The sequence below is a fragment of the Cornus florida genome, unplaced genomic scaffold, assembly GCF_030987335.1.
Source record: "Cornus florida cultivar Cherokee Brave unplaced genomic scaffold, ASM3098733v1 CherokeeBrave_3.0.0_Hap2_Chr06, whole genome shotgun sequence".
NCBI classification, from domain to species: Eukaryota; Viridiplantae; Streptophyta; class Magnoliopsida; order Cornales; family Cornaceae; genus Cornus; species Cornus florida.
Genome location: NW_026775576.1, coordinates 14,525,006 through 14,537,943, shown reverse-complemented (window position 1 = coordinate 14,537,943; position 12,938 = coordinate 14,525,006). Strand labels below are relative to the sequence as shown.

At 33.4% G+C, this 12,938-nt stretch overlaps 1 non-coding gene across 1 annotated transcript; it reads left to right on the top strand.

Moving 5' to 3' along the window:
* The first annotated feature begins 729 nt into the window (after positions 1–729).
* Positions 730–835, top strand: LOC132315396 (small nucleolar RNA R71). The gene has a single exon (XR_009483638.1). It is a non-coding gene; the product is annotated as a small nucleolar RNA R71 (small nucleolar RNA).
* The last annotated feature ends 12,103 nt before the right edge of the window (positions 836–12,938 follow it).

Below are 12,938 nucleotides of genomic sequence, written 5' to 3'. Positions count from 1 at the left end.
AGTTGGGTATTGGCTTGAATCTAAACAAGAGCATTGAGTACTTGTTCCTCAAAAGCAGAATTTCTAGAAGGAGGTGGAAGATTAGGAGCTTGAGTGGGTTAATTCCTAAACTGAGGTGGACGGTAAATACCAGATTGGTTGAAAGAATTATTTTATGGCATAGGATTGGATGAATTTTGGTACTGCCCCTGAGATTGGGAAGCAGTGTTTCCTTGACTTTGGTTACGCTATGACAGATTGGGATGATCTCTCTAGACAGGATTATATGTAGAATAATATGGATTATAAGTTGGTCTAGAGAATGCAGCATTCACTTACTCTTGTGGGATCTTAGATGATTGTTCCAGTATAGGGCAAGTGTCAACAAAATGATTGGGATTAAGACAGATTGAACAAACCTCCTTTGGCAAGGCAGTTTGTGGATTAACAACAGGAGTGAAGCCAGATGATAAGATTTGATCGAACCTACGGTTCAAGGCTTCTATTTAAGCGGCTAACTCACTAGATTTATCTACCTCATAAAGTTTTTCAACCGTATGCACTCTAAGTGAAGACCTAGACCAAGAGAAAGAAGGGCGTTGCACTGAATTTTCACTTAGGACCTCAAACAGTTCCCAAGTGTCAGTCGGACTCTTACGTAGAAAAGCTCCATTAGTGGAAGCATCAACCATATTTCTATACGAGTTTGTAAGACTAGCATAAAAGATCTGTATTAAGTGCTATTGAGCAATATCATGGTGTGGACACGTTCTTAGAAGATCATTACATCTCTCCCATGCATCGTGGAGCTGTTCTCCAGGGATTTGGGAAAATGCTATGATTTCTCTTCTCATTTGTGTTGTTTTACCGACAGTATAGTATCTCTTTAAGAACTTCTATTGCAACATGTCCCATGTAGATATGGAATTTGTTGGAAGGGACTATAACCAAGTTCTTGCTTTGTCCTTAAGAGAGAATTAGAAAAGACGCATTCTGAATGAATCACTGGTAAGAGTGTTCAACTTGGTAGTTAAACACAGTTCCAAGAATACATCCAAATGCTTATAGGGATCTTCTGTAGCATACCCATGGAAGGTAGGAAGCATTTGGATCATAGCAGGCTTGATCTCAAAATGGGTTGCATCAGCATCCGAAAAAATAAAGCACGAAGGGGAAGTATAAGTGGTAGGAATGAAATGGTCCCTCAATTGTGGTTATGGGGGAGGAACAGGTGGATCCCATTCTCCATTACCATTACCATTATTACCTGGTTTATTACGTTGTTCAGCCATATTATCAGAGGAACTATCTATATTATTCAAATGTTTTTTAAGTTTTCTTAACTAACTCAAAGTTCTCTCTATTTCAGGATTATGCACTAAAGGTTTTGACCTAGTTTGGCGAGTTAACATGCATTGGTTCCACTAATCTTAACAGTAACAAAAATAAAGTATTCCAAGTAACAGAAAACAGTAAAAACTCACAAAAGGTTTAATAAATCGAAGCTTTTTCTCCCTTAAGCATCTTTGTCCTCATTGCTAAATTGTACCTGAAAAGAAAAAGAATTAAGGTGAGATATTAGAAAGTCCGAAGACTCGTAAACCAAAATAAACTAATTAAAATCTAAACTAAAACTAATCTCCCCAGCAACGGCGCCAAAAATTGTTGTGTCTCGCAATAGAATGATTCCGTGTAGGATAACTCTACGTAAAGATGATATTGAACCCATAGGGAGATGAGATTTGCATTAAGCTTTACTTTAGTCCTAATGGTTTACAGGTTACTTGGTTGGAAAGTTTGTTGGTTGTCACGATTTAACAAACTAAAATTAAATCAAAATATTTAACTAGAGTAATTTAAACTAAAGTAAATGATTAGAGAGTGAGATCTTAGGGCTTTAACTTCACCACAACCATCATATTATGGTTAATTATACTAACTCTGGGAATTTAACAATGATATTTTTCAAATGAATTGAACTCAATAATATTCGTTCAATTCGGGTTTTAAAGAAAGATATTTTACAAAATTACCTAACTATAACCTATCTGCGGTTAATGAGGACTATCCGCCTACCTACTTGACCTACTTTAACTACTTTGCAAATGAACTACCTTTCCTAAGCATAGATTATGAAAACAATCTTTTGTAAAAAACATTGGAATACCATTATATGACCTCTATTCTTATGGCCTGCAGGGCTCCGCCAGATACCGTCCAATAAGATATGTTGAGAATAGAACATAAACTATTACATCTAAGATAAGGGAATAACAGTTTATATTCTACTAAAGCATGAAAACCACTTGAGTTGTCTCAAGTGCTAATAGTCATATAATCAAGAAAACATCATATATTAAAATAAACCCAGAGTTAAAACAATCAAACCATAATATTAGATTGGGTTACATTAGTGCCCTAAGAGGGGAATAAGCTACTCATGACGAGGTTGGATATCATCTGTGTTGGAGTTGTCTCCATCGTCACGGATGTCACTTCTCTTCTTAGGATCTTCATTTCTAAGGTTGTAGGAACCCTAAAAGTCACCACACTACCAGCCTTCTGAATAACACCGTAAAAATGAATTGAAATTTTGGACCTCTTCTATCAAGGCTTACACCTTCTTTTATAAAGGGAAATAAGGATCTTCTGGGATAAGATACGGCTGATAAAGAGAGAAATCCGGTACTTTAAATCTGACATGTCATGGAAGGCTCAAGCTTTAGGAATAGAGGCTCGAGCTTTAGGGTTCAGACTCGAGCTTTAGGAACAAGGCTCAAGCTTCTCTGGATTGATGTTTGAGCTTCAAAAATTGGTGCTCGATCTTTATTTTGACACTTAGCCAATTTTCTTTAACTATTTTTCGAAGCGTCTTTTTCTTCAACACTTGGAATATTTTTGGGATTGAAATCTTTTAACATTACTCAATCTAAGCTTGATGGGCTCGAGCACTAGGTACCTGGCTTAAGCATTTGAGGCTTAAGGCTCGAGCATCAGTGGATAGTGCTCGTTCTTGGAGGTGAGGCACGAGACCTGGGAGCATTGCCTTTCAATTAAAATCAACTCTTTAATTTCTGACGCCTTATGCTCGAGCTTGAGGGTCAAGGCTCGAGCACCCTTAGGTAAGGCTCAATTACCCTATGTTAGGGCTCGAGCACCAAGGTACAAGGCTCGAGCTTTTGGGCCTTGTTTACTTTTCTTCTCTTCTTTGTTGTGATGCTCTAGTCTCAATATCTGGGCTCGAGCTCTAGGGCTTGAATGTCTTCGAACTTCACCAAAAAAAATATAATTTGTTCATTTATTAAAGATTTTGAAATATATTCATTACTTTATATTTTTGTAATGGAAATTATCTCATGGATGGTACTCGGTAATAGAAACTCAAAGTTATCTGATGTTTATTTGGAGGACCTCATGTACTTTACTTGTGCATGCTGATTTATTGGTATGAAAATGATAATTAAATATGAATATTAACATGCAACAGACTGTGAAGACGTGGCCAATTGCAAACCTACACGTTTAAAAAAAGACATTCCAATACTTTAGGTCTCCATGGAAATTTCCTGATCATCATAAGACAAAACTTACCGTGGCATAGAGATGTAGGGAAACGTGCTAGTTTTAAAAACTTTTCGAGGGATTTAAATTCATAGATCTTGATTCATTACATAGAGACAAGTTTTATGCAAAAATAAAACATGATGTATCATTCAATTAAAAGATTGAATACTTACATCAAGGTTTGAGTAAACCTTAGATCTCTCCTCTAAAGTGAATGTTCTCACTTATTGTAGATCCCTTAGCAATATGCATTCTCCTTGGATCTCCATCTTCTTAGTAATTGTTTTGCCTTTAGAAATCACTCATATGCCTCCATGAATGACCTTGGAAAACTAGGCTTGTGGGAGCCTCCATTAGATGAGAACATAAACCTTAATTTTCTAGAGAGAGAAAATTTATTCCTTTTTCCTTCTTTCCAAAAATCACACCCAAAATATACATAGACCATGTATATTTATAGGCAACATAAAAATAAAGAAAAGGAAACCACAAATTCTTCTCAATCTCTAATTCATATGTCTCAAATCTAATATGATTCCAATATCAAGTTGGGCTATGAGTGAGAATCCATTGGGCCTATTATTTTATTGGCTACAATGAATTAATAATTGGCCCGGTCCATGGACCCAATTAAATTAATTCATAAATTAATTTCTACTCCACTAAAAGAAATTAATTGAACTCCAATTAAATAATAAATAACCTCTAAGTCAATATTGCACTTTGACCCCTCTATTCTTAATTAGTTATCGGATAAATAAAGCCATCAATCCGACTACTTAATTAATATATTTATTTTGGTACCATTGATTATTTCTGGCTCGATCATAATAAAATATTTGTTTGACAAAAATAATAATTTAAATAAATAAATATATAATAAATCATTTTGTCTAAAAACACACGAACCTTCGAATTTACTTTGTGATCAACCATAATCAATACAAAATAAATACAAGTAACAATGATACAAATATTGAAAATATAACCCTCTAACTATTAATTACATAACTACCCAAAGTGTCGGTCTAAGGATCCCAAAAAATCCGCCGAACAAATCAAAGTAATTATTAATTAATAAAAGAGTCTATAATTTTCTCATGCTTAAGAGTCAAATGCCATGACGATGATAGGGAGCAATTGCATAAGACGGCTCTCACAATATATCTCAACCTAACGCGGATCCAGTTCAAGTCTTAATTAATTATGAGTCCATCTATAATTACCGACTATGAACAATTTATAATTACTATTTATATATTATGCATTGATTGCCATCACTTACATATATATATAAATATTTCTTGTAATCACAGGGACACTATCAATTTCATAATGAATCGAAACATAATACACTGAATTCACCAATTGTATAAAAACATAAATATTTCATAAACGTCAGGAACATATGTCACTTTAATCCAAACAGGAATTTGCTATGCCAGGGCATATAAATCCCAACAGCTCCCACTTACCCTCTAGCCAATTCAAATTGCACCTAACTCCAATGTTATCCAGATGATTATCAAAATTATTGATCAATAACACCTTTGATAATGGATCAACAAAGTTGTATTCCAATGCAATGTCCTAGCCACAAGTACATTTTCCTCATAGCCAATTCAAATTGCATCTAACTCCAATGTTATTTAGGTGTTGATCAAAACTATTGATCGACGACACCTTTGTTAATGGATCAACAAAGTTGTGTTCCAATGCAATGTTCTAGCCATAAGTACATTTTCTTGCCGGACAATATCATGTAGAACATGATACTTCCTATCAGTGTATTTTGTTCATCTATGGAACCTTGGGTCATTGGTTTGGACTACTTTTACACTATTGTCGCAATATAGCTCGATAGGCAAGCTAGCATGCTCCACAACCTCTAAATCAGTGAGATCAAACCAATAGGCTTCCTTTGCCGCCTTTAAGGCTGCAATATATTCCACTTGTAGGTTTGAGTCAGCAGTTGAAATCTGCTTAACAATCTACCAACTGATTTCCCTTTCATTAAGTGAACATACACTAAGTCATGAACCTCATAGTATCTACTTCTGATTGAAAATCAGAATTAGCATACCTGACTAGGACCATATCATCACATCCATAAATGAGTATGATATCATTGGTTCTACTTAGGTACTTAATGATATTTTTCACAATAGACCAGTTATCAAGTCCAGAATTGAACTGATATCTACTGACTATCCCTACTATGTAGCAGATGTCCTGTTTGGTATAGACCATGGCATATATGAGACTCCCATATGCCAAAGCATATAGTTCCAGTCTCATTTGCTCAATCTCCTATGCTAGTCTTGGAAAACTACATACTAGAGAGAGCAATCCATATTAATAAAGCAAGAACTCATTCTTTGAGTTATACATATCAAACCTGGTCAACACTTTATCAATGTAGGATTATTAAGATAAGCCAGTTTTCCTTTTAACCTGATCTTACAAAAGCTTGATCCTTGGAATATAGCTTACATCTTGAAAATCCTTCATTTAAAAGTAATTGAACAACTACCTTTTTATTGATGACAAAACTTCCACGTCATTATAAATGAGTAGGATGTCATCAATATATAGATTAAGAAAAATAATGACATTCCCTTGTACACTGATGATTTATTCACTAAGAAATCTTCTGGTATCTTTTTGTAGATTAACTTGCCTTCCATAGGTATCACCCTACTAGAAAGTTCTACAAGATCCCAGAATTTATTAGAATACATAGATTCCAACTCTGATTTCATAGTAACTCGTCAAAACGATCTGTATCCATATCGGTTCACGCTTCCGTGTAGCTTACTGGGTCTAACTCATGTTTAACAGGGATGTCCATAACGGTCTCACCTAAAAATATAATTCTGTCGGATTGGATAATTATTTTCCCACTACATCAATGTACCGATGAAGGAATCTATGTACTAGATGATGCTGACGCATCAATAGGGAATTCATCTATAATTCTAAATCTCTATGCTAAGTGTGTTCATATGTGGTACATCTGGTACTCATACCATATTCTCTAACACTATGCTACTAGGTATGTGATTCATAATATGATTCTCCTATAGATAAACAGTGAGTGTAAAAAATCAACTTTTATCATTGAGATCATAAAATAATCCGTCCTAGTGACTTTTAGAGTAGCTATCAAATCTATCATTCGTATGATCTGTTTCCAACTTACTTGTCTATATCAAGCGCATATGTGCAAGACTACCCCATATGTGCATGTGATTTAAACTAAGATTTAGTAAAAAACATAGCTCAACGGTATCTTTGAGACAGACTAAGATGGAATGCAGTTCATAATGCGCATCGATGTCATTAACGCTAAACTCTTAAATGAAAGAGATAATGTTGCATAACTGATCTAGATCTAACCATGTTAAGTGGAATTCTGTTATTCCTATTTGACACCTAAATGCATTTAGCGTCAATTGTGAAAAACTGGTACATAACACCCTCATTGACCATATAGTCTTTGCACTATCCCAAGAAATACTCATATCCTCGATCAGATCGAAGTGTCTTGATAAGTTTACCTAATATGTGCTCCACATCAGTCTTAACCTTCTTAGAATATACCAAGAGTTTAAGACTTGTGTTGCATCAGATAAACTTATCCAAAACGTGAGTAATCTTGCTTAGATGTTCATAAGACCACACGTGTCAGTGTGTACCGACTCCAATTGTCCTTTATGTCTATTTCATCTGGCTGATTAAGCCCTTAGAGTTATCTATCCTTCAAAACAGGGTTCACAAGTTTGGTTTAGGCTTCTCTGCCTCACTAGGTAATTAACCTTCTTTGACCAATCTTTGAATCTCATTTTGACTGATTATAACCCAAAAATAGACACTAAAAATACAATGAGTCAGGAATAACAATTTTTCTCTTAACATTCAATCTAGAAAATGCAACATTAGTTTCTACATTCTGCAAATCTTAAGAGCTTGTAATTATAGTATATTAACCATCTTTCAATACACCAGAAGTAATCGCATATCTATTCAATTTTATAAAACCAGTTTTACAAAATAATAACACAGTTTTTATAAACCACAAGTGAAACAAAAATTAGATTGCGTCTAACTTCTGTGCATAAAGATAGTTCTCTAATACTAATATCCTCACACTCTCTAATTTCAGATGTAATACTCCCACTGACCTAACTACAACCTTGGCATCAGGTCAAAAGATAAATATATATCCATATCATCAAGGCTTCTGAATTCCTGAAATCCTTACGATGAATTGCAAACATGTTTAGTGGCTCTAGAATCTATCCATCAGGAATTAATAGATGCAACCACATAACATGGCTCAATGATTAAATATATATTTTCCTATGCCACGTCATTGCTTAGACAATTCGTCCTATAGTGTTTTAGTTAACGGCAAAAGAAACAGTTTTATTCGCCCTCAACATACACTGCCTTATTCCCTTTAACCTTTTAGATACCTATGTTTTGTGCTAGCCTAGTCCTATTATCATCCTTCTTCTTTACTTTGCCTGTCCACTTGGGCCTAGAAGAAGATGGTATAGACTAGGTTAGATTGATAGGAACGCCCAAACTCTTGATTATCCCTTCATCTGTTACCAATTCTATAAGAATATCAGCGAGTGTGAATTCAAACTGATTCCTTATTTAGTTCACTCTAACAGAGTCGAACGAGTTTGGTAACAAGGCAATAATCATGTCAACTTGAAACTTAGCACCCAAGTCAGCCCTATTGATCTCCAGCTAATTTTAAATAATAAACAATCATTTTCCAAAATTCAATTTCATACTGGAGTTCCTTAGGCTATCTTGATACTATTCAAGTTTGATATAGTACTTTAGCATACTCTCTATCTAATCTCACCAAAACATCTTATTGACATTTAACATGATGCTTGAAGAAAATAAAATAATGTAAATGTTAGCTTTGAAGCGTATTCGAGGTAAACTCTAGAATATTGCAGCAATTCATCTCATTTGCCTTATTTCACTTATTCAAAGCATTAATGTTCTCTTGCGTATCTTAAAGTAAAAGGATTAGGTTTTAGGAGTAGCAAATACATTTGTACCACCACGTTGTGAATAAAATATCTAAATTCCTTTTCTAGTCATTATAAATGAAGTCCACATACATTGAAATTAGCAAGCAGATAAAATGGATTAGACATAATTAGTCTGAATATAAATGCATTCATACAATATGCAAGGTGAATTATTAATACTGTCATGCATATTTAAAATTAAAATGAGCTTGTTAACCACATAATACAATAAATCTCAATCGAACAAGAGATCATTATCATTATTGGTGAACAATCCCTTTTAATTAATGCGGGTCCCTTAACTCTGTAGCATAATAAATCAACCAATCAATATGTGAATAACTTATCCTATTGGAGGAGTTCATTATTACTATTGTTGAGATTCATTTACTATTAAGCGAGCACTTCCATTAAAATAGTATGTGGGTCCCTTAACCACTGCATGAAAAATCGAATAACCAATACGCCAATAACTTATTCGGCTAGCGAAGTTCATTATTGCTATTGGCGGGCAAATCCCATCGTTTCCATATCTCTTAAGACAATGCCTTGTCTATCTATATGAAATGATTCCCGATTATGTTTAGTCTTTCTAAAATCACCTAGTATAGACTACTCCGTTGGGGAGCTGACATTATTGATTTTAGATTGAGTGTATAACGTTATTAAAGCTCTAATGAAAAATAAAATATTAAATATCTTGTCATTATAATCTAGACTCTTTAAATCATGCGTAGGGCCTTATTTTTAAAGATCTAATTATAATGAACATTTAATATTATTATTTTCATGAGATAACCATTCTTGTAAAATTAAGACTCTTCAAATCATGCGTGGGGCCTTATTTTTGAAGACCTAATTACAATGGTGTTAATAACGAAGGTCATGGGGCAATGTATAAAAATCCCCGCTCCCACTCAATTTTTAATCATTCATAATTAGGGTTTTCATTTTATTCATTTACATGATATAATGCATGCAAAACGTCTTGATTTTAATCCAATTAAATTTAGAAAATATTTGGACTTTAAATGATTCACTAATATTTAATTTGAGGCACACTTTTTTAAATAATTTACAAAAATAATTTTTCGTTTCCCAATAAGTGCCCTCTAATTAATTAGTAATCAAATCCAATTAATTTTCATAATTTAACTAATATAAATCAAACCATTTAAATAAATATCATGGATTCAATGCATGAACAATAATAATTAGCAATTAATTATTTCATGCATCACATACAACAATAAATGATAGATAAAGCAAATTAAATGGCCAATGGATTCAGCTTTTAACATTTAATTGCTCTAAGTATTGCGCGACGGCCCATCATTAGCCGCGTCACATGGGATTATTTCCCATCAATCCCTCTTGATCTCTGGCCAAAACCTTGCCGCCGACAACTCTCCGGTCGCCGAAAAATCGCCGAAAAATTCCAGAAATTAAATTAAGCCTCCAAAAATTCTAGAAAAATTTCAAAAAATTCGAAAAAATTCCAGAAAATTACTGAAGCATAATTTAACCCTTTTGGACCTTCTTGAAACTTCATAGCATTCTTTGATGAATATTACATGGTTTTAAAAATATTTACAACTTGAAATACAATGGAAAAAATAAATTACATCATTGAACTTTCAAACGGCTAAATCAAAGCCTTAATTACATTCATCCAAAGATAAAATTACATTAATTTAACCTATAAGCTTCATCCATGGCCCAATCATACATCATCATTCATTCATAATTATTCATACATCATCATGTATCAATATATATCAACATATTAAATCATACATCAACATACATCAATAAAAATATATATGAATATAATTTTGGATCCATGAATGATGATTTTCATAAAATCATGATCTCTAGTAATGAATCAAACCATGCTCTGATACCACTGTAGGGAAACGTGCTAGTTTTAAAAACTTTTCGAGGGATTTAAATTCATAGATCTTGATTCATTACATAGAGACAAGTTTTATGCAAAAATAAAACATGATATATCATTCAATTAAAAGATTGAATACTTACATCAAGGTTTGAGTAAACCTTAGATCTCTCCTCTAAAGTGAATGTTCTCACTTATTGTAGATCCCTTAGCAAGATGCATTCTCCTTTGATCTCCATCTTCTTGGTAATTGTTTTGCCTTTATAAATCACTCATATGCCTCCATGAATGACCTTGGAAAACTAGGCTTGTTGGAGCCTCCATTAGATGAGAACATAAACCCTAATTTTCTAGAGAGAGAAAATTTATTCCTTTTTCCTTCTTTCCAAAAATCACACCCAAAATATACATAGACCATGTATATTTATAGGCAACATAAAAATAAAGAAAAGGAAATCACAAATCCTTCTCAATCTCTAATTCATATGTCTCAAATCTAATATGATTCCAATATCAAGTTGGGCTATGTGTGAGAATCCATTGGGCCTATTATTTTATTGGCTACAATGAATTAATAATTTGCCCGGTCCATGGACCCAATTAAATTAATTCATAAATTAATTTCTACTCCACTAAAAGAAATTAATTGAACTCCAATTAAATAATAAATAACCTCTAAGTCAATATTGCACTTTGACCCCTCTATTCTTAATTAGTTATCGGATAAATAAAGCCATCAATCCGACTACTTAATTAATATATTTATTTTGGTACCATTGATTATTTCTGACTCGATCACAATAAAGCATTTGTTTGACAAAAATAATAATTTAAATAAATAAATATATAATAAATCATTTTGTCTAAAAACACACGAAGGCCTTCGAATTTACTTTGTGATCAACCATAATCAATACAAAATAAATACAAGTAACAATGATGCAAATATTGAAAATATAACCCTCTAACTATTAATTACATAACTACCCAAAGTGTCGGTCTAAGGATCCCGAAAAATCCGCCGAACAAATCAAAGTAATTATTAATTAATAAAAGAGTCTATAATTTTCTCATGCTTAAGAGTCAAATGCCATGACGATGATAGGGAGCAATTGCATACGACGGCTCTCGCAATATATCTCAACCTAACGCGGATCCAGTTCAAGTCTTAATTAATTATGAGTCCATCCATAATTACCGACTATGAACAATTTATAATTACTATTTATATATTATGCATTGATTGCTATCACTTACATATATATATAAATATTTCTTGTAATCATAGGGACACTATCAATTTCATAATAAATCGAAACATAATACATTGAATTCACCAATTGTATAAAAACATAAATATTTCATAAACGTCAGGAACATATGTCACTTTAATCCAAACAGGAATTTGCTATGCCAGGGCATATAAATCCCAACAAAAGAAACATACTTGCATATGTTGCTGTTGAAGGTGGCAATCCTTTGTAAGTCAAATTTTAGTTTTTTTTCAATCTTTCTTGTTTACTATATTGGTTTTGGGCAGTACATATGAACTTATATTGGTAAAATATACGACAATTTTGTCCGTGAGACGATAATTTCCACTGCCGGTGAGGAATTATAGAGCAGAGAACTAAATTGTTTGGTTCACAATAACTGGGTCTCGTTTGGAGTAAGATTCCTTTTTTCAACATGATAAATTTATGGGATGTTTTACCATATCTAACTTTATAAAAAAAATAGGTTGTTAATGTTTTGTGAAACTTATGGACGTAAAGCAAAAAGGAAGAAAGCCAGCCATCTATTTCTCATCCCAAGTCATTCTATGGATAGTGGAAGCTAATGTTGCAAATGCGAGGGGAAGGAAACGTCAAAATTTGATGCTAAACGTTTGTGAGAGATACAAATGCAAAACAAATAATGCGCTCCCTGACCTTTGTAATTTCAAATTGGTTAGTGTGCTTGGTTGGATTTATCCTTTATGCTCCATGTAGTATGGTTTAGATCACCTCCCTGCTTGGAGTTTTTCTCACCTCTTTTATATTATATTTTATTATACTTAACTACTTATGTTTTCCCGACTCTTATAGATAAGCATTGGCTACTGTTCGTTGTGAATCGTGATGAGGCTAGGGTTGACTACATTTGTTCATTCGGACCTCCATTCACTCATTCATCTTACCCAAATCTTGTGGTACTTTTATCTGACCAATACTATTGTAATATTAGATTTATTAAATCCATTATTAAATATGATTACCTTTACTTCCAATTGCTTTTATTATAGAAATTGTTCCTCGTGGTTGCTTTGAATGGAGTGTGGCCGAGTTACACAATTGTGAAGCATACCAATTTACCTCGGCAGAAGGATGGGTATGTTTATTTTATTTTCTTTCATGATGAAATTCATCGATCTGTGGGATGGGGACAAGTTATCCTAT